We start from the raw sequence: 22385 nt of genomic DNA, 5'->3' as shown, positions 1-22385 counted from the left end.
CGATTGAAGCTATTTCCTGGAAAATTGAAAACAAGATGGTCTGGACCATTCATAGTCAAAAGAGTTTTCCCATACGGAACTGTAGAATTAATAAATTCAAATGGAGTTGAATTTAAAGTTAATGGTCACAGAGTTAAAGATTACATAGATAATCCAATGGAAGTTGAAGATGAAGTTAATCACAATTTCGACACCACAGCTAACTAAATGTGGGAAGGTTCGAATCTTTTTAGGGTAATAAATATTTCTGTTAGAGTTAGAGATTCTGTTTTCGTGTAGTTTTCGAGAATGGAATCCGAATGGTCTTTCCCTAGCAGACCCTAAAGAACTAGTCTTCTCCCCCCATTCTGAATTTTTATTTTTTTTATGTTTTACGAGATGAAGAATTCCTTTGATCTGAACCATGGTCTAATGCTACACGCTAGGATTACTAAACGTAATAATAACACACTTCCGAGTGAACTGGTATCATTCATAAGAGAAAAAATGGACGGAGTAAGAAAAGAACTCAGAAAAGATCATCATAAGATACATTTTGGTAAAGGAAAATCAAAATTCGCAACAAAAAGAAGAGCACGACACCTTGAAAGATGTTATAAATGCGGAAAATGGTCACACAAAGGTAAATATTCAAATAATCAAACATAATCAAATACCGAATTTGTTACTCTATGCCGAAAAGGACCGTTCATATATTTAGAAGAAAAAATATTAAAGATTCGAGGTTATGCTTACGTAGCTATGGAGAACCAAATCACACGACTCTCCTATGAGTCGGCTAAAGCAGGTCTCTGAGAATTCTATCTCATAGGAAAGTATGTACAGTTTTTATTTTTATTTTTATTGCTTTTAACTTTTTGATAATAAACGCTGAATCGTTCACTATAAAGTATTAAATTGGTATTCAATAAAATTAGGTATGCGTAACCGAAATTATTGATATCATATAAAAATTTATTACATCACTGCGAAATTTATCGTTTATTCTTAAGGTATAAATATCTTTAATCAATCAACCCAAAATATTTCAGAAATTCGTCAGGAGTAAAACTAGGTTACGGAACCGAAATTACTTTACTGAAAAGAGGGGCGTATATTTTTGATAATATTTGATTGATTAAAGTGGGATAAAAGACCAAAAAGATTTTTAATTTTATTTTTACCTTATTTTTAAAATTAATATATTAATATTAAATTATTATTGTAAACTTTTTAAAATCAATATATTTAAGTTTGTAAATATTTGAGAAATTAATATTTTTAATATAAGTTTGTATGTATAAAAACAAAAATATAATATAAGTTTGGTGTGAAGTTTTAATTTTAATAATATGAATTTTTAATTTTATGCATTTTAAATTTAAGTTTGGTATGAATTTAAAAAAAAAATTTACTTTATTTCACTAAGTTAAAAATATGATTTTTAAAATTCGTCGTGAGTTGAAAACTAGGTCGTTGAACCGAAATTGCTTTACCCAAGGGAGGGACGAGAACTTTTATTATCATTATTTTTAATCTTATTGAATTAAAGTATGCCAAAAACATTAAAAAAAACCCAAAAATCTTTACTTTTAAAACGACGCTTAAAAAGTAACAAATTTTAAAACTTTGTTGAGAGACGGACTAGGACAACGATCCGAAACGCCCTCATCCTAAAAAGAAACAAAATTTTTAAAATTTAATTAATTATTTGTTTTAATAAGTATAAGGTTTTATAAAAAAAATAAATTAAAATAAAAAAATACCAGGACCCCATGCGATCGCATGGGGTTTGGCCTGTATATCTATGCGATCGCATGGAGGCAATTTTTTGGTCAGGAACAAGTAACCAGCTCGTCTACTCTCTGTCTCACTTCCATACTCACACACACACACGAACATACACACACATACACTCCTCAAATCACCATTTTTTCACAAAATTCAACCAAATTTCGTCCTACAATCCGCTCTAATCATGCCTAGGTTCGGATTTTTCAACAAGAAGGTAAAAATTACACCCCTAAACTCATTAATTTTCTAGTTTTTGTGATATTTACAATTATTTTACCTAATTTAATTTTGTTAAATTCTAGTGTAATTAGTGTTAAATTATTAGTATATTATGCATGTATAACCTAGATTGATGCTATTTAACATGATTTGAAGCCAAAAACTTCAAATTTTTTAGGAATCTAGGGTTTGTGTTCTTGAGTAATTTGGGACTTTTTGATATAAACATGTTATGACCGATTTTTGTCATGAATTATTGCTAAATTAAGTAGCGTAACATGTTTAGGTAGCTAAATGATCCAAACTTTGATCCTAAACATGATTTTTGAGAATTAAAGTGGACTTTTTAGGTATAAAATTCATGAACTTGATTAAATTGATGTAAATGCCATTTGAAACTTGTTTAATTGCTAGTAATGGTTGTTTTAACATGTTATTTGAGTTGAATGCTTATGAACTTTGTAAACATTTTCATATATGCTTATTTGAAAAAGTGTAGAATTGTTAAAATTGTTAAAATTGTGAAAATGTGTATAAGTTTAATTTTGATTAAACGTGTTATTGTAATTGTTTCAAGTTGTTATTTTCCTAACACTAATGCATATTTGGATGCACAAAATTTGTGTTTAATGTGTTTTGTAGAGATTTACTAATACTGATGGTGCATCATCATCATCTACATAACCTGCTCCAAAACCTGAACCAGAAATGCAATATGAACCTGAACCGGAGCAACAACAGGAACAACAACAACAACCTGATCAACACGTTCCATATTATGATCCGCAACTAGAATATATTGATGCCTACGTAGTATTTCTGATGCATCCGATAGTACAACACCCAACGATTCATGAAGAACAGTTGCATCCTAATCTGAGGTTTGATCGAAGTTGGAGAGATTACCCGACATATCAAAGTAACAAATTCAAACTGGTAACGAAAAATGTAGAAGTGCCAAGGGTAATCGATTGGGAGCTTTTGGAAAGGGTCCAAGTTGCTAACTCAGTTAGACAACATCTGATCCAAAGGTATGGCAGCTCTTCTTTTCCCGATTGGGAACGTTTATTCACCATTCGTAGGCCTGTATATAAGGAATGGTGCGTTGAGCTTATGAGTACTATTTTACTTAATGCGGATGTAGTTAGGTTAGATGATAGAAGTTTTCTTAGATTTATACTTGGCCGTAGGATATACAGGATGTCCATGCTGGACATGGCCAGGGCTTTACAGATATATACGCCCGCTGAATTATTACTACCCGATTGTATGAATTTGATTTATCATGGTGAAAGGGTAGATAGGAATTTTGATGCTAACGCCGTCTGGAGGCGTATGTCAGATTATAATATTTTTGGGCGGGCAGGAACACACTCCTACTTACATATTCACAGAGCCGAGCTTCGTATAATTCATAGATTCCTGGCTAACTCGATTACACAGAGAGGTCACAACAAGAAGAAAATGACCTTACATGATTTATTCTACTTTAAGTGTATTCGAGCCCAAGAGGCTTTGTTAATATCCCCTACTCTGTTGGTTTTTATTTGTCTAAGATAGCGGAAGGAATACAGGAAGGGGGAATAATAGGAGGAGGTATTTTTGTTACTCTCATTGGAGAGTATTTGGGTGTAGATAGGGATCAAGGGGGTCCACTTATGGTATGTAGGGAACAGGATGATACCTTAGGATTAAAGGTCTATCAGGGTGCTAAGGTATTGAAAAGTAGACGCAATCAAGCAGTACCCTATGTTGGTCGTCATCTACAGGTAGAGAGAGGTTCAGATGAGGAAATGGAGGAAGCAGATGACATTAGAGATGTCATTAGGGAGGCTATGATTGACGTCTACCAGTGTATAGATGAGGTAGAAATGACAAACGAGGATAGATTTAGTCGGTTAGAGCAGTGACAAGCCCAGAATGAGTACGAGCATTCTAGGCAACGACAGCATGATAGATGGGACTATCATCAGCGTCAGATCATGAGTCGGCTATCACCTCAGGATCACTACGTACCGACCCGACCCGCTTACTATCCTCCACACCAGCCCGAGATGAGACCACCATTTACTCTCTACGACCCTAACCAGGCCTACCAGTACACCTATCTCCAACCATGGAACCCGACCGACGACATGAACTGGAACCCCTATCCAGATTGATATAGTTTCCGTTGGTGATTTCTATGATTTTTATCTTTTTATTATTTATTATTTCTATTTATTTATGCTTAAACATATAATATTGTGATACTTTTATTGTAATGTTTAATATTTTTATTATGTTGTACTAATATTTCATATTTGATTTAAAAGTGGAATTTTAAGTCCCATTTCAAATTACCATGCATGTTATTTGTATGTATGTATATTGTCAATTGTACACAACAGGGTAAAACAGCGCATTTTCAAAGACTGGCATTAAGTTCAGCAAAAGCTACTAATTTTGACGACAAAACGAAAAACAAATGTGATGTAACAACAAGACGGAATGAACAAATGATGTGCACCATTTACCATTCAGCAAACAAACGCCAATATGTTTGGAAACTTTGGTAAAATTTAATCATTTTTCTACGCTAATCACCCTCAATAATTTAAATTGTTACTGATTTCTTGCAAATGAGGGCATTGGAAGATCTTAAGTGTGAGAAGGGATTAAATTCTTTCGGATTTTTAAAATTTTAACTTATACACTTGGTTACCATTAAAAATACTAGTAACGCAGTAGTTGTATTAGAATCTAGTGCTCTCTGATAATAAAGAACAGCCCTAGTCTTATATACTGACTACCCAATTCTAGTAAAATTTTTCAAAATTTTCAAATAAATGAATTCAAAATCATGTTTATACATATTTATGAACGGTAAAACTAGGTGTTAACACCGAAATTATTGTTACCTCTGAAAGGACATAAATTGAGAAACAACCCAAAATGTTAAAATTCATTTAAAATGGAATAGAGGACAATAAAAAGGCAAAGAAAGGAAAATAAAAGCCAAGTGTGGGAAAATTTACCAAGTTATTTAAAACATATATCACATATTTTTGTACAAATAACTGAAGATACTTTTGTTTTGGATAATTTTAGCAGTTTTACCCAATTTCTTATAATATATTTGAAAGAAAGATGGATCTACACGATGAATCAATTCCATCATTAAAAGGAAGTAAAGTCTTCCGAAAAAGACACGCGCTTCTTGATTTAGGTCAGGAAGTTGTCGTCCAGACCAGTTGTAGAGTCTACGAAAAACCTTGAAAAGTTTTCTCGAAAATCAGCTAGAAATCCACGAACCTCAGCATCAAACAGGGTCGCCAAGTGGTCAGACTTATCCTAACCATGGGAGGATCTATCTCGTACAATGGGGGGGGGGGCACCGTGAAAATTAGCTTGATAAGACTAATGAATCAGATCCCCAGAAAGGATAATCTCCTTAAAGATTAAAAATCAGATTTTAAGCCTGATATTACTCAATCTTTGAGATTGACCTTAAAGATTGAGAATTACAAACTCATGGAATTTAATGATATCTAAACTCGAGCTTGAACTATTTTCAATGCGTTCATTACCATTGAACGTAAAATCCTGAGAATTCATCTGAAATTCATTAGTTCACCTGAACCAAATCAGGTGTCAACCGTAAGAATGGTGGTTGCATAGCATGGTCGAAGACAGGACCTTGTGCCAGACTGAAAAACTATACGGTGATCTTTACTATTGCTCCTACCAAGGATAGTAATTGCATTCGACACGTTATAGACCATAATTAAAAGCATGTCACGGGACATTGCCTTAACAGTTGCTTGTTCAACGCTTTCCTTTACAATCGGACGGTAGTTTACCAAAAGGTAATATACGGAGCAAGTAAACTGGACGTGTTGCTTTCCCAATACAAGGTTAGCAAGTGGGTGACACAAAACCATAATTTTTGAGCTAAAATTTTCAAATCTGAAACCCACCAAACCCACAAAAACATTTTGCAAACACCGGTGAAGGGTTATTCCGGAAAACTTATGTAGGGTAAAAGCTAGATTGAATTTTCAAAAGATCAAATGTTTTCATAAAGATCCAATTTCCTAAAGGATCTAAATTTTCATAGTCATGTGGGACTGTAAACCACAACGTTACTATCATTGTTTATACCGCCGTATAGAAATCACTGATGTACAAAGTGTGAAGAATAAAAGAAGTGATTCTAGTATTTTTATTTTCAAGACTATATTGCTTGAGGACAAGCAACGCTCAAGTGTGGGAATATTTGATAATGCTAAAAATGAACATATATTTCATAGCATTATCCCTCAAGAAAGACAAGCTTTTAGTTGCAATTGTTCAATTTACAAGTGATATTCGTTTAAATAATAAAAGGTGCAGACAAAAGACAGATTCGACGAATTGAAGACGCAAACGACCAAAATGCTCAAAAGTACAAAGTACAATCAAAGTGGTTCAAATTATTGATGAGAAACGACTCAAAATTACAAGAGTACAAGACACAAAACGCAAACTACAAGATATTAAATTGTACGAAAGGACGTTAGAAAATCCGAAAACGGGACCAGAGTCAACTATTAACGCGCGACGCAACGGAGCAAAAATTACAAGTCAACTATGCACATAAATATAATATAATATATAAATAATTCTTAAAATTATTTATATATTATATATATTTAATAAAATCGTCGGCAAACAAGAAAACAAATCCATGTAAGCTGGAAAAGCAGGCCATGCGATCGTATGGCCTGGGAGTGCAATTTCCATGCGATTGCATGGCTCTGAAATGCTGGCCACATCTATAAAAGGTGACGAGTTTCAGCGAACAAAAACACATCTTTTTCTTTCCTCATCTCTCACTCGTAATATATATATATATATATATATATATATATATATATATATATATATATATATATATATATATATATTATAATTTTAATTTTATTTTTAATTTTAATAATAATAAGGGTATGTTAGCGAATGTTGTAAGGGTGTCTGTCCGTGTAACGCTACGCTATTTTTAATCATTGTAAGTTATGTTCAACCTTTTTAAATTAATGTCTCTTAGCTAAGTTATTATTATGCTTATTTAAGCCGAAGTAATCGTGATGTTGGGCTAAATATTAAAATTGGGTAATTGGGCTTTGTACCATAATTGGGGTTTGGACAAAAGAACGACACTTGTGGAAATTAGACTATGGGCTATTAATGGGCTTTATATTCGTTTAATTAAATGATAGTTTGTTAATTTAATATAAAGATTTACAATTGAACGTACCTATAAATAACCATATACACTCGATCGGACACGATGGGCTGGATATTTATAAGTACTAATAATCGTTCATTTAACCGGACACAGGAATGGATTAATAGTTAAAGGACTTATTAAAACAGGGGTGAATTATATACAAGGACACTTGGTGTAATTATAGTTTAAGTCCCCAATTAGTTGGAATATTTGACTTCGGGTATAAGGATAATTTGACGAGGACACTCGCACTTTATATTTATGACTGATGGACTGTTATGGACAAAAACCAGACGGACATATTGAATAATCCAGGACAAAGGACAATTAACCCATGGTAATAAACTAAAATCAACACGTCAAACATCATGATTACAGAAGTTTAAATAAGCATAATTCAAATGCACTTTTAATTATCGTAATTTTATTTATCGTCATCTTATTTATCGCATTTTTATTTATCGCAATTTCATTATCGTTATTTACTTTACGCTTAAAATTAAGTTATATTTATTCTTAATATTTTACATTAGGTTTTAACTGCGACTTAAGTTTTAAAATCGACAAACCGGTCATTAAACGGTAAAAACCCGCTTTTTATAATAATAATACTACTTATATATATGTTTATATTTTTACAAATATAGTTTTTAAAAATATAGCGTTAAACTTGGCTAAGATCCCTGTGGAACGAACCGGACTTACTAAAAACTACACTACTGTACGATTAGGTACACTGTCTATAAGTGTTGTAGCAAGGTTTAGGTATATACACTCTATAAATAAATCAATAACTTGTGTAAAATTGTATCGTATTTAATAGTATTTCGCAGCAAAAAAAATACTACTATTTTGTATACACCTCGCATAACATCAGGCACCCATACTCTTCCTTGAAAGGACAACAAACCATGCGGGCCTAAAGTAATGGACTCCGTTTGCCCCACGATTCGTTCTTCATGCTTGTTGTTAACAAAAGCTTCAATTTGAGTCTCACCAAGCTTTACAAGAAAATCGTTAGTAATAATCATGCTTAATGATCCTACTCGTATTGCTGGATGTTGACTCTTTCAACTCAACGCATCCGCGACCACATTCGCCTTACCCGGATGGTAAAGTATCTCACAATCATAATCCTTCACCATATCCATCCATCTACGTTGACGATAATTTAAATCTCGTTGGTCAAAAAAACTTTTATGATCTGAATAAATCGTACACTTGACACTATACAAGTAGTGGCGCCAAAATTTCAACGCATGCACCACCACCGCCAATTCAAGATCATGAGTCGGATATCTCTTTTCGTGTTCCTTTAATTGTCGAGAGGCGTAAGCGATGACTTTACCTCTTTGCATTAGAACACAACCGATCCCACTTAAAGATGCATCACAATAAACCGTCATATCTTCTACCCCTTCCGGTAACACCAAAACCGGAGCTTGGCATAACTTCTCTTTCAACAATTGGAAAGCAATTTCTTGCTCGTTTTCCCAATTAAATCTCGCGTTCTTCCTTGTCAACTTTGTTAACGGAGAAGCGATCTTAGAAAAGTCTTGGATAAACTGACGATAGTAACCGGCCAATCCGAGAAAACTTCGGACTTCCGTAGGCGTAGTCGGTTGTTCCCAATTCTTCACCGTCTCTATCTTCCCCGGATCCACTTGAATACCTTCTTTGTTCACAATATGGCTAAGGAATTGCACTTCCCTTAGCCAAAATTCACACTTGGAAAGTTTAGCATACAACTTCTCCTTCCGAAACGTCTTCGATACTTCGCACAAATGACGTTCATGTTCCTTCATACTTTTCGAATAGACAAGTATGTCGTCAATGAACACAATTACCGACTTGTCCAACATAGGTTGACACACTCGATTCATAAGATCCATGAATGCCGCCGGTGCATTCGTAAGACCAAAAGACATTACTACAAATTCAAAATGCCCGTAACGTGTTCGAAAGGCCGTTTTCTCGATATCTTCCTCACGGACCCGTATTTGGTGATAGCCGGACCGTAAGTCAATTTTTGAAAAATAAGTCGCGCCTTGGATTTGATCAAACAAATCGTCAATCCGAGGCAATGGATAATGATTCTTGATCGTCACTTTATTCAACTCCCGATAATCGATGCACATCCGCATACTACCATCCTTCTTCTTCACGAATAAAACCGGAGCGCCCATGGTGAAGCACTCGGTCGGATAAAACCCTTTTCAAGAAACTCTTGGGTTTGATTTAACAACTCTTGTATTTCCGTTGGTGCTAAATGATAAGGAGTTTTAGCAATGGGAGTAGCCCCCAGAACCAACTCAATGCGAAATTCAACTTGTCTTTCCACCGGAACACCCGGTAATTCATCCGGAAAAACGTCTTCAAATTCATTAACCACCAGAATTTCACGAATGGATGGTGGCTCTTCACGAGTATCAACTAGATGGGCAAGAAAATCCATGCCACTACTACTAAGGAAACGACGTGCCCATGCATAAGTGCATAATGTCACAAGTCTTCTTCGTTTTTTTGCCATGAATAATTAACTCTCCCCCACTAGGGGTCTTCACACGAATAGACTTTTCATGGCATGCAATATCGGCTCTATAATGATCGAGCCAATCCATACCAACAACAATATCGAACTCACCCAAAGTCATCAGAATGAGATCAATTTTAAACATTTCGGTACCAAACACAACATCACAATCTTTACAAACATCAACCACTAGCACCGTCTTACCATCCGCTATTTCGACTTCTACCGGATGACTTAACTTAGCTAGCGACTTATTAAGCTTAGACACAAATTGTGGAGACACAAACGATAAATTAGCACCGCTATCAAATAGTATCCTTGCCGGATTAGAGTTAACCATGAAAGTACCTGAGACAACTTCGTTGGATTTCTTGGCTTCATCATGGGTCATCAAATAGTTTCGACCCCAAGCCGTACCCGCCGCTTTCCCCAACTTCTTAACATGACCACCTCACAACTCAAGACATTCCGTCCTTCGGTGCCCTTCCTTGTTATAATTAAAACAAGTAAGTTTGTTTGTAGAGGATAGGTTCGGAAATTCACGAGCCATGTGCCCCTTTTGCCCACAATTGTAGCACGAATAAAAAAAACCTCTGGAAACACTCTTCTTCACACTATTAACACTTTTAGAGCCCTTCTTGTTCTTCTTGCTTGAAAAGTTCAATTGACTCGAGCCTTCGAATTTTCTTTTGCCAAAGGTAAAACCACATTTTCTCAAAATGATTGCTTCAAAACCCTTAGCCATGTCGAACAAGTCATCAAAAGTTTTCACCGCGTTACACTAATATTTTCTTGATAGTTGTCATTCAAGATTCGATAGAAGTCTTCCTTTAACATGTGATCATTCCCGACATACTCCGGACAAAATTGGGTCTTTGCCAAGAAAGTGGACTTAAGAGTGTTCAAGTCCATTGACCCTTGCCTCAAAGTACGCAACTCGTCTTTAAGTCTTGTAAGATCGGCCGAAGTTCGGTACTCTTTGAAAAATTCCGCCTTGAATTCATCCCAAGTGAATTCCATACATTGTTCTTCACCATAAAGTTGGATTTTCGTGTCCTACCACAATTTGGCATCACCCCTTAACATGCTACAACCATACCTTGTCTTCTTATCGAGAGGGTATTCACAAGTACGAAAAGCCCCCTCCATATCGGAGATCCAACGGGCACTCTTAAGTGGGTCCCGTTCTCCTTCAAAGGTGGGAGGTTGAGAATCCTTGAAGTTCTTATAATAGAAATCTCGCCTTCCAACATTATCTTCGTGAAGAACTACCTTCACTTGTTCCTTGACTAGATTGACTACTAGCTCGTCAATCGAATCTAAGAACATCTTCCTAACATCCTCAAGGAAGGCCGTGTGATGCCTTTTCAAAATGGCCTCAACCTTAGCCATAAACTCAGCATCCTCACTCGTACCTCCTTCATTGGTATTATGTCCATTTCGCATCTTCATACTATAAAACGGAAATACGTTAAACAATGAAACGAAAGGACAAGACATAATATTCATATACACCTCACCGCCCCAATCTTGCTCAACAATCATTGTACATCGCTTATTTGACACGATTTGAACCCGTAACAATGGAAGCTAATCATTGTTATGCGAGCATGTCGCATTAACTTGCTAGTACAACGTCTATCTCGCTTGATGATTGCAAACCCAACACAAAACAATTAGTGAAAGGTTAGTTCACATAACCCTAGGCATTAACCAATCCTGTTTTGACCCATCTCCTACAAGTCCCACATAAAATGCATACACAATAAAGTCTAAGTCTAGGCACCTATCTCAAGTCGCCTAAATCCCTTAGACCATGCTCTGATACCACTTGTAACGACCCAAACCTCGTTATACCAAAAACACGACCCAAAGAAATTTCTGGATCAGTACATCTGGACGACGTCCAGTTATCTAGACGGCATCCAGTATTGAAGGCCAGGAAGGCGTCCAAGAAATTTGGACGGCGTCCAAATGAACTGCAACTTTCTGATCTATTTTTCATTTTCACGCGAGCGAAAAACCCGCTTCCCGATACATCTAAACGAAACAACTTCCACAACGTGTTAACATAATTAAAACTAAGAAGTTTTCACAATAAAACCAAGTTTTACAACATCGGGCCTACATCGGCCGTTTTACGAATTCCGTTCAAAAGTACAAGTTTCGACCATAAGAGTTTAATTTCCAAACGACACCTAGAGCATGGTGTTTGGGGTTAAACTACAAACAATCGCGGTCAAACATCAAAAGTCAAACTTCCCAAAAGCATCCCCTATCCAAAATAAAGAGGGAGACCACTAATCTAAATGAACGCCCTTACCCTTGTCCACGCCGGAGCCTAAAAAGATAAACAACGAGATGGTAAGCAAAACGCTTAGTGAATGCAATAATTATACACGTACATATATAACCTACTTACTTGGAATCACTTACCCAAATACCTCATATACGCTAGCATTATAAATTAGCATACCATCTCAAAGTACACACTAAATCCCTGATATCACGAGCTAGCACAAACGATAGCATATAATACAAACAATATATTATGCTATACTACTACAAAAAACCATGGTCAACCAATCGTACGAGGAATGATACTTAAATTTCCCATCGGTGTTCATAACAATCATAAGAGTACTTAACACGTCATACATTAATCCCAAGGGTGGCATCTTAACACGTCGATGCTTCACCCAGAGTGATGTCTTAACATGTCGACACTTCACTCATCAACTTACTTGGGGTGGTATCTTAACACATCGATACTTCACCCCGAATGGCATCTTAACACGTCGACACTTCATCCGTTACTTTTTTGGAGTGGCATCTTAGCACATCGGTGCTTCACTCCGAGTGGTGTCTTAACACGTCGACACTTCACCCGTCATATTACTTTGAGTGGAGTCTTAGCACATCAACACTTCACTCATCACGTGAAATGTGGTGTCTTAGCACATCGACACTACACATCTCACGCTACAAAAAATAAATACATTATATACCTACGTATATAATTATTCCACTCACCTTAAAGTCTTTCGTGAATGATAACCGAGCTTGCAACCTTCAATGTAATGTACCTATTACATTATGCATATAATCAATCACACAATCGAGTTGGCCAGCCAACTCACTCACCATCCTAGTGTCATTTGACCCATAGTGTAATTTCGACCCATTTACACTCTTAATCATAATATTAGGTCAACTTCGCCAAAAACATTAACACTAGCCAAATACAGTTTTAATACACTTTTTAACACAATGTTATCACATTTTCAAATTCATTAAACAACTTAGGTCATCAAAGACTCATTTGACCCATTTCAAGGTTAACACACCCATTTGGGTCACCAACATACCCAAATAACAACCACTTACTTCATAACAAGGTGTGCTAGTGATTAACTAACCATTTAAGACTCATAACCAACAATGAACACTTTGAAACCCTAGGTTAGTAATCTTTGAGTCCTCATGACCCAAACTTACCCAAAAACCCCCAAATCACAAGCAAATGGGTTTTAAGTTCATCACTAACCCAAACCCTAACCCTTAAACAATTAAGTAAGGAAATCAAGGTTAAGACTTACCACCACAATCAAAATGTAGCTAGGAAGTAGATGAACAACTTTACAACTCGAGCTTAAACCCGAAACTAGCTTCTTCCTCTTTGGATTGAACTTTCTCACACTAAAACTTCCTCTCTCTCTAGAATTGAAGTGGTATGTAACATCCCGCCTTTTTCCGTTTACCTTCCGTTATACTATTTTAAAGTCCGTTATATAATTATAACATTTTCCGTTAATACGCATTTTAAAATATCTCGTTTAGGTAATTCACGCACCCACTTCTAAACTTGAGGGACTAAACTTGCCAAATGTTCAAATATTTGACTAGGTCAAAGGGTCAACTTCACCTCCTCCACTCATTCATCACCTCCCACTTTCTAATACTTCCACCTTTTTCTCTCAACACCAAATTCAAAGAATCATCATCCATTTTCGATCTAGCAAGTGTTCATCAAAACAAATTACATATTTGGAATCCTTGCAATTTCCTCTTCGATTCCATACCAACTTCATTACATTTGGGTAATTTTCTAAAAACACTAGATTTTGTGTTTTTGATTTTTTTTTAACTTATAAAAGTATTAATTAGTGTCTATGGCTCAAGTCTAACATGAATATGTGATTTATATGCTCGGTCTTGTTATTTTAAGTAACTAGCATGAATTTGAAATTTGGTGTTTTTGATCTTGTGATTTGTTTGCCTAAATGTTGTTAGATGTTAAAAGTGCATGTATTAAATGTGTTACTAGCATCACTAGCTTCAATTTGATGTGTAAGTTGACTTAGAAAGACTCCATAAACATAATTGCTAAATTTATGATTTTGAGTTAGGATTTGATAGAAGTAAAATGGATTTTTAATGCATTGAATGCTTTGTAATGTTAATTGTAAGTGTTTAGCAGTATTGTATGCATAATTACCTACGAAACGGCGTATTATATGTGTGTATTAAGTTCCCGAATCATCTTATGCATTATGTGAACTTGAAACCTTGATAATGAACCTTTAATGATCACTTGACGAGAATTCGGTTATTGTAAATGATGTTTTTGTATGATGAAAAGTGTTTAGTTGTATTCCTTGTTAAATTACATTTCCAACGATATAAGATACGTGTTTTGAATGTTTACGGTTCATTAATTATGGTTGTTTGAAGTTGGATTCGTGCATTAAGTGTTTAAACTGCCCAGATTTGCTGATCAGATACCTGGAGCGGCGCTCCAATACCTTGAGAGGGGCTCCAAACCCGGCTGTCCAAAAGTGCACATTGTCGTTTAATTCTAACTATGCTACGCACCTTCGATTAACATGAAATTTGTTCTAACATGCTCATATATGATTATTAGACTTAGAATAATAGTTCGGGACCCGACCCGAATGTGTTGACTTTTTCGTTAACTTTGACTTGAACAAAGTTGACTTTTGTTCAAACTTAACCAATACTTGTTTAAACCGTTCCAATCTTCTTGCATACTTGATTCTTGCATGAAACTTGACAACTTGATTCACATGCTTTATAATCGAGTCGTAATGTGCCATCGGACTAATTTAACACTTTGACCAACCGTGTTTATCGATATTGATATGAACCTATTTTTTTAGGTCAAGACTAGCATTCGTTCTTGCACACGTTACTTTGTGAAGTACAATTTACTATTCATGCAACCAATGTGAGATCATAGTCCCACCTTTTCAACAACTTTTACTTTTAAACTATGGAATGAGAAACATATACGTATCATACTTTTATGCTTTGAACACAAGTACAAAAACAAACATTCCACAGCGAGTTAGAACAAAAAGCCTCAATTCAATTATCATTAGTTACACTTGTAGGGTGTAAACGTGAACTTATGTTATGTGATCACATTGGGCTTGACGAGCCCTCATTCGGACGGTTCGCTACCGTTAGCGGATGAAATATATTTTCGAGTATAGTGTATGTTCTAACACTACGTAACAGGGTACAAAACAGTTAAGTCTTGATAATTGGGTGCTCGCGAACATACTTTTGGTATACAAACGATTTGGATAATCAACTATATGAAATCTTGTGGTTCAAAAACAACGTTATTAATACACCTATGATTTCACCAACGTTTTTCGTTGACAGTTTTCTATATGTTTTCTCAGGTCCTTGAACGTTAGATGATACATGCTTCCGCACATTATTTTTGATACTTGATTGGATGTCGAGTATACATGCATACGTGGAGCGTCTTTTGACTTAACTTAATTTGTGTTGCATAGGTTTCAATTGTACTTATAACGTTGTAACATGTTTGGCCGTCGAACTACTTTGTAAACTTTGAAACATCTTTATAATTGAAATGAATGCGACATATTTTGGTCAAACGTTGTTTTAAAGACTTATGACCATGTAACGGGACCTAAGTAGACAGCGCGTCAATGACGATTTTGTTAGGTCGCTACAGATGGTATCAGAGTGTTGGTTGTTGGGATTTAGAGTCCATTGGTGTCAACCCCGAGTCATACGGTACATTGGTGAGTCTAGACTACAACCGACATATAGACTTGAAGTAGGAATTACCTGACTACTTGTGCATTTATACTCGAACTATTCTATTCATATATAATTCCTATTTCCATCTTAATCTCACTTTGTTTAATTTGATTGACACACCACCTTGACTATATGAAATAATGTCGAATGCACATATGAATTAGGGTAATATAATTGCCGGGATTATATTACGGTGACTCATATGAACGTTCCGACATTATGACATAAAGAATTTAAGGTGAGTCAAGGGAAAATTTTCTCCCTATCATTATTCCATGTCACGATTAGTATTATTTAGAATACTAATCAATGATATTCTTGTGTCTTGAAGGAACAATTCCTCCTCGCCGGGTTCCACGTAATGAAACTCCCGAACAAGCTCTTCAACGTATGATAGCCACCGCCGTAGATACGGCCATGGCCGGACACTCATTAAACAACAACAACAATAACAATAACCACAGCAACAACAACAATGGAGCCGGTAACTCAAATGAGGGATGCTCCTACAAAGCTTTCATGGGGTGCAAACCTCATACTTTCGATGGGACCGGAGGACCGGTTGCTCTCACTCGATAGTTTGAGCAAACGGAAGCCGTTTTTATCATAAGCGGTTGCCGGGACCAATACAAGGTCAAATATTCCACCCACACTTTCGCCAGTATCGCTCTCACGTGGTGGAACACGTATGTACAATCGGTGGGTACTGATAAAGCCTACGCTCTCTCTTGGCCTGATTTGAAAGAAAAGATGATCATCGAATACTTCCCGCGTGAAGAGACTTGCAAGCTCGAATAAGAGCTAAGAACTTTAAAAACGGTCGGGAACGACCTCAAGGCTTACAATCAATGGTTCGCCGAGCTATCCTTAATGCACCCAAACCTCGTGAACCCCGAGTCACTAAGAGTTGAACTTTACATGGATGGCCTTCCTAAGAGCATCAAACATGGGGTAATGTCATCCAAACCTGCTAACCTACAAGAAGCTTTGAAGATGGCCCGTCAATTGATAGAGACGGTACATGAAATTGTAGTACCGGCACCGAAGGCTGAGGATAAGTCGCATGGCAACAAAAAAAATGTGAAGCCACTCCATCAAACAACTACAACAACAACTTCACCAAAAAGCCTTTCACCTCCGACGGTAAGAAAAGTTATGTCGGAAATAAACCTTTTTGCAACAAATGCCACAAACATCACTATGGTGAATGTGACAAGCCGTTTTGCCACCGGTGCCAAAGAAGTGGTCATGTGGCCAACGATTGTAGAAGTGTCGTCCCCGTCGCTCAAAAGGGGCCCAATGCGCCAAAATCGGGCGTTTTCTTTGAATGTGGCCAACCGGGTCATTTTAGAAATGCATGCCCAAAGAAGAAAGCTAACCCCAATGCACATGGCCGAGCTTTCAACATCAACACCGAGGAAGCCCGGATGACAATTAACTAGTCACGGGTACGTTTCTTCTCGACAATTCTTATGTCTCTTGTTTATTCAATTCGGGTGCCGACAAGAGTTTTGTATCCAAGATTTTGACTCATTCTTTTAGCACTCCACCACTTCCACTAGATACTGCTTATACCAATGAAGTGGCCAACGGGAAACTATTAAGTGCCGACAAATTTTACTGGGGGTGTACGTTAAACTTAATGGGTAAAGAGTTTGAAATTGACTTGATACCTATAGAACTAAGGAGCTTCGATGTAATCATTGGTATGGATTGGTTAGCCAAAACGAAATCTTACATCCTTTGTGATCTTAAAGCGATTCAAATTCCCATCGAGAATGGCGAACCCTTGATTGTCTATGGCGATAAGAGTTGTACCAGACTCAACCTCGTCTCGTGCCTTAAAGTTGAAAAATACCTTCGTAAAGGTTGTTTCGCGATCCTAGCCCATGTTAAGAAAGTCGAGACCGATGAGAAGCTCATCGACGATGTGCCGATTGTTAGTGAATATTCTGATGTATTTCCCGACGAATTGTCGGGTCTTCCGCCTCATCGACCGGTTGAATTTCAAATCGATCTTATTCCGGGAGCCACACCCGTAGTACATGCACCGTAGGTAATGTAACATCCCGCCTTTTTCTGTTTACCTTCTGTTATACTATTTTAAAGTCTGTTATATAAGTATAACATCTTCCGTTAATACGCATTTTAAAATATCTCGTTTAGGTAATTCACGCACCCGCTTCTAAAATTGAGGGACTAAACTTGCCAAATGTCCAAAGATTTGACTAGGTCAAAGGGTCAACTTCATCACCTCCACTCATTCATCACCTCCCACTTTCTAATACTTCCACCTTTTTCTCTCAACACCAAATTCAAAGAATCATCATCCATTTTCGATATAGCAAGTGTTCGTCAAAACAAATTACATATTTGGAATCCTTGCAACTTCCTCTTCGATTCCATACCAACTTTATTACATTTGGGTAACTTTTTAAAAACACTAGATTTTGTGTTCTTGATGTTTTTTTAACTTATAAAAGTATTAATTAGTGTCTATGGCTTAAGTCTAACATGAATATGTGATTTATATGCTCGATCTTGTTATTTTAAGTAACTAGTATGAATTTGAAATTTGGTGTGTTTGATCTTGTGATTTGTTTGCCTAAATGTTTTTAGATTTTAATAGTGCATGTATTAAATGTGTTACTAGCATCACTAGCTTCAATTTGATGTGTAGGTTGACTTAAAAAGACTCCATAAATATAATTGCTAAATTTATGATTTTGAGTTAGGGTTTGATAGAAGTAAAATGAATTTTTGATGCATTGAATGCTTTGCAATGTTAATTGTAAGTGTTTAGTAGTATTTTATGCATAATTAGCTACGAAACGGCGTATTATATGTGTGTATTAAGTTCCTGAATCATCTTATGCATTATGTGAACTTGAAACCTTGATAATGAACCTTTAATGATCACTTGACGAGAATTCGGTTATTGTAAATGATGTTTTTGTATGATGAAAAGTGTTTAGTTGTATTCCTTGTTAAATTACATTTCCAACGATATAAGATACGTGTTTTGAATGTTTATGGTTCATTAATTATGGTTGTTTGGAGTTGGATTCGTGCATTAAGTGTTCAAAATGCCTAGATTTGCTGATCAGATACCTGGAGCGGCGCTCCAATACATTGATCGGCGCTCCAAACCCGGCTGTCCAAAAGTGCACTTTTTTGTTTAATTCTAACTATGCTACGCACCTCCGATTAACATGAAACTTGTTCTAACATGCTCATGTATGATTATTAGACTTAGAAAAATAGTTCGGGACCCGACCCGAACGTGTTGACTTTTTCGTTGACTTTAACTTGACCAAAGTTGACTTTTGTTCAAACTTAACCAATACTTGTTTAAACCGTTCTAATCTTCTTGCATACTTGATTTTTGCATGAAACTTGACAACTTGATTCACATGCTTTATAATCGAGTCGTAATGAGCCATAGGACTAATTTAACACTTTGACCAATCGTGTTTACCGATATTGATACGAACCTATTTGTTTAGGTCAAGACTAGCATTCGTTCTTGCACACGTTACTTTGTGAAGTACAATTTACTATTCATGCAACCAAGGTGAGATCATAGTCCCACCTTTTCAATAACTTTTACTTTTAAACTATGGGATGAGAAACATATATGTATCATACTTTTATGATTTGAACACAAGTACGAAAACAAACATTCCACAGCGAGTTAGAACAAAAAGCCTCAATTCAATTATCATTAGTTACACTTGCAGGGTGTAAACGTGAACTTATGTTATGTGATCACATTGGGCTTGACGAGCCCTCATTCGGACGGTTCGCTACCGTTAGCGGATGAAATATATTTTCGAGTATAGTGTATGTTCTAACACTACGTAACAGGGTACAAAACAGTTAAGTCTTGATAATTGGGTGCTCGCAAACATACTTTTGGAATACAAACGATTTGGATAATCAACTATATTAAATCTTGTGGTTAAAAAAAAAACGTTACTAATACACCTATGATTTCACCAACGTTTTTTGTTGACAGTTTTCTATATGTTTTCTCAGGTCCTTGAACAATAGGTGATACATGCTTCAGCACATTATTTTTGATACTTGCTTGGATGTCGAGTATACATGCATACGTGGAGCGTCTTTTGACTTAACTTAATTTGTGTCGCATAGGTTTCAATTGTACTTAAAACGTTGTAACATGTTTAGTCGTCAAACTACTTTGTAAACTTTGAAACATCTTTATAATTGAAATGAATGCGACATATTTTGGTCAAACGTTGTTTTAAAGACTTATGACCACGTAACGGGACCTAAGTAGACGGCGTCGTCAATGACGATTTTGTCGGGTCGCTACATGGAAAGAGTAAAGGTAGATGAAAATGGAGTTAAGTCACCCACGAAAATGATCTTGGAGCCTTAAAGTCGTCTCATGTGTGAAATTACCAAAAAGCCCCTTCAAAAATATCCCAAAACAAACAGCTGGCCCACCAGGACATTTGGACGGCGTCCAATATGCTGGACGGTGTCCAGTCCTTCAATTTTAGACGACATCCCATGAGTTTGGACGGCGTCCCAACTAACTGGAAACTGGGTCTTATAAGTGAGGGGCGGCATTGAGTGGTAGTTAGCAACGATAAGTAGTAAGGAGTAGTGGTATGAGATGATGAGTATGTTCCAAGCAGTGTCCTCGCAGTTCCAAGTAGTGATTGGTGGTGACAGACTGTGTCGAGTAGTGACGAGTTGTGACATGATTTCACGCTCCTTATAGGTTATAATAACAATTAATGCGCACAGTGTAAATTTCTACTCATATTTGAGATTATACAATTTATGTTCTGACGGTATTTATCCAAGTAACCTACTTTACTCGCTCCCAATTCCTTATTTTGTGATATCGGGACTTCTATATGAGTTACCGTAATGTAATCCTGGTCATTACATTACGCTATCTCATATTTCCATCCGACATTACTCCATAAGTTCAAGATAGTGTAGTCAACTTAATTCAATTAAGTCTTGCGCCATGTGTACGTATGTGATTCGTGACATCGTATATCTAGTCCACGTCCATATCATTATGGGTATAGATGTATATATGCATGTGATATATAATATGTAGCCCTACGTGTAGCATAGTAGAGAAAACATTGCAAGCATGGCGTATAACAGTCATTCCATGTATACAGCTATAGACTAGACCTACTAATGCGCCTTACGGTTAGACACACTAATGAGGTTGATCTGAGGATTGATGATTTGTATCTGATCAAATAAGTTTATGTACTGATCTTGTAACGTATCTAGATTGATAGATCTCGAAAAATTAATAAATTGGACTTTGGATTTGCGTATTTTCGTTATCATATGCTTAAGTTATGATCAATTGAAGTTTTGCTAGGGTTTTGCATGCATTACAAATTTTCTGGTATATGTGCTCTATGAACTCGTCATTGAAATAATAACATTCTATTCCTTGTTAAAAATCACTCAAGTTAGACTTAAGAATTATGTCCAAAGGTTTTGTATTGCTCTCGGTGTGACAAAATGAAAATTGGTGTTCTGTATTGAGGTGAAACTGTTTTCATAGGCACAAGAAATGACATCACATGAACTATGAGTTGTTTAAGACCTTGACCTTCTGCAATATGATTATTTAGATGTTCCTAATGTATGCTAGCTTCTGAAAATGTGGTTTACTATGTGTTCTATCCATCACCAAATGACATGTCTGAATGTTGTCTAAATCTGAATGGTCTGTAGAGATATGCAAAACTGTACAAATTAACTACATGAAAGCCTTTGGTTATTTTATCACTGAAAATTTGGAGTGCCTAGAGTCTTCTGCAAATGGATGTTTGTTAAAAGCTATTTTAAATTTCAAATGAGAATTTTTTTTAAACTGATGCGCGAGCAGAAACTGATTTGGTAAACCTTAACTAGACCCTTTATGAAACCCGACTTGTAGACATCGTATGAGACCTTGGCTAGACTTTTTGGAAATGTTTATGAGTCTAGTTGTGATATGTAGTTTTCCATATTACTATATGCTATGAATTATGTGGGTTGTTTGCAACTAGTGCATGAAATTGATGCTAAACAGTAAACTGTAAAGGCGTATTTGACAAACTATGAGCTAAAACATGTTATTTGACTTAGGGTTGACATGTTGACTAAGATTGCATGACCTACTGAGATGTGACAACCCAAAATTTTCGACCAAATTTAAACCTTGATCTTTATATGTTTCTGACACGATAAGCAAAGTTTGTTAAGTTAAATCTCAAGAATTTTAAAATATGTTCATACATTCATTTAACCTCGACCAAATTCCAATGATTCACGAACCATTATATGAACGGATATGATTATACATGTATATGTGTATATATTATAACTTGAAAACGTTAACAAAGTATTAGACGTATAATACTTTACATGAAAGTATTTGTTTCAAAATATATTTAATATATATTATGATTACGAGTCTCTGTTGAGAGGTCCACATTGATTTGAGAAATCTTC

The sequence above is a fragment of the Rutidosis leptorrhynchoides genome, chromosome 8 (genome assembly GCF_046630445.1).
Source record: "Rutidosis leptorrhynchoides isolate AG116_Rl617_1_P2 chromosome 8, CSIRO_AGI_Rlap_v1, whole genome shotgun sequence".
NCBI classification, from domain to species: domain Eukaryota; kingdom Viridiplantae; phylum Streptophyta; class Magnoliopsida; order Asterales; family Asteraceae; genus Rutidosis; species Rutidosis leptorrhynchoides.
Note: the sequence above shows the minus strand (reverse complement) of the source record.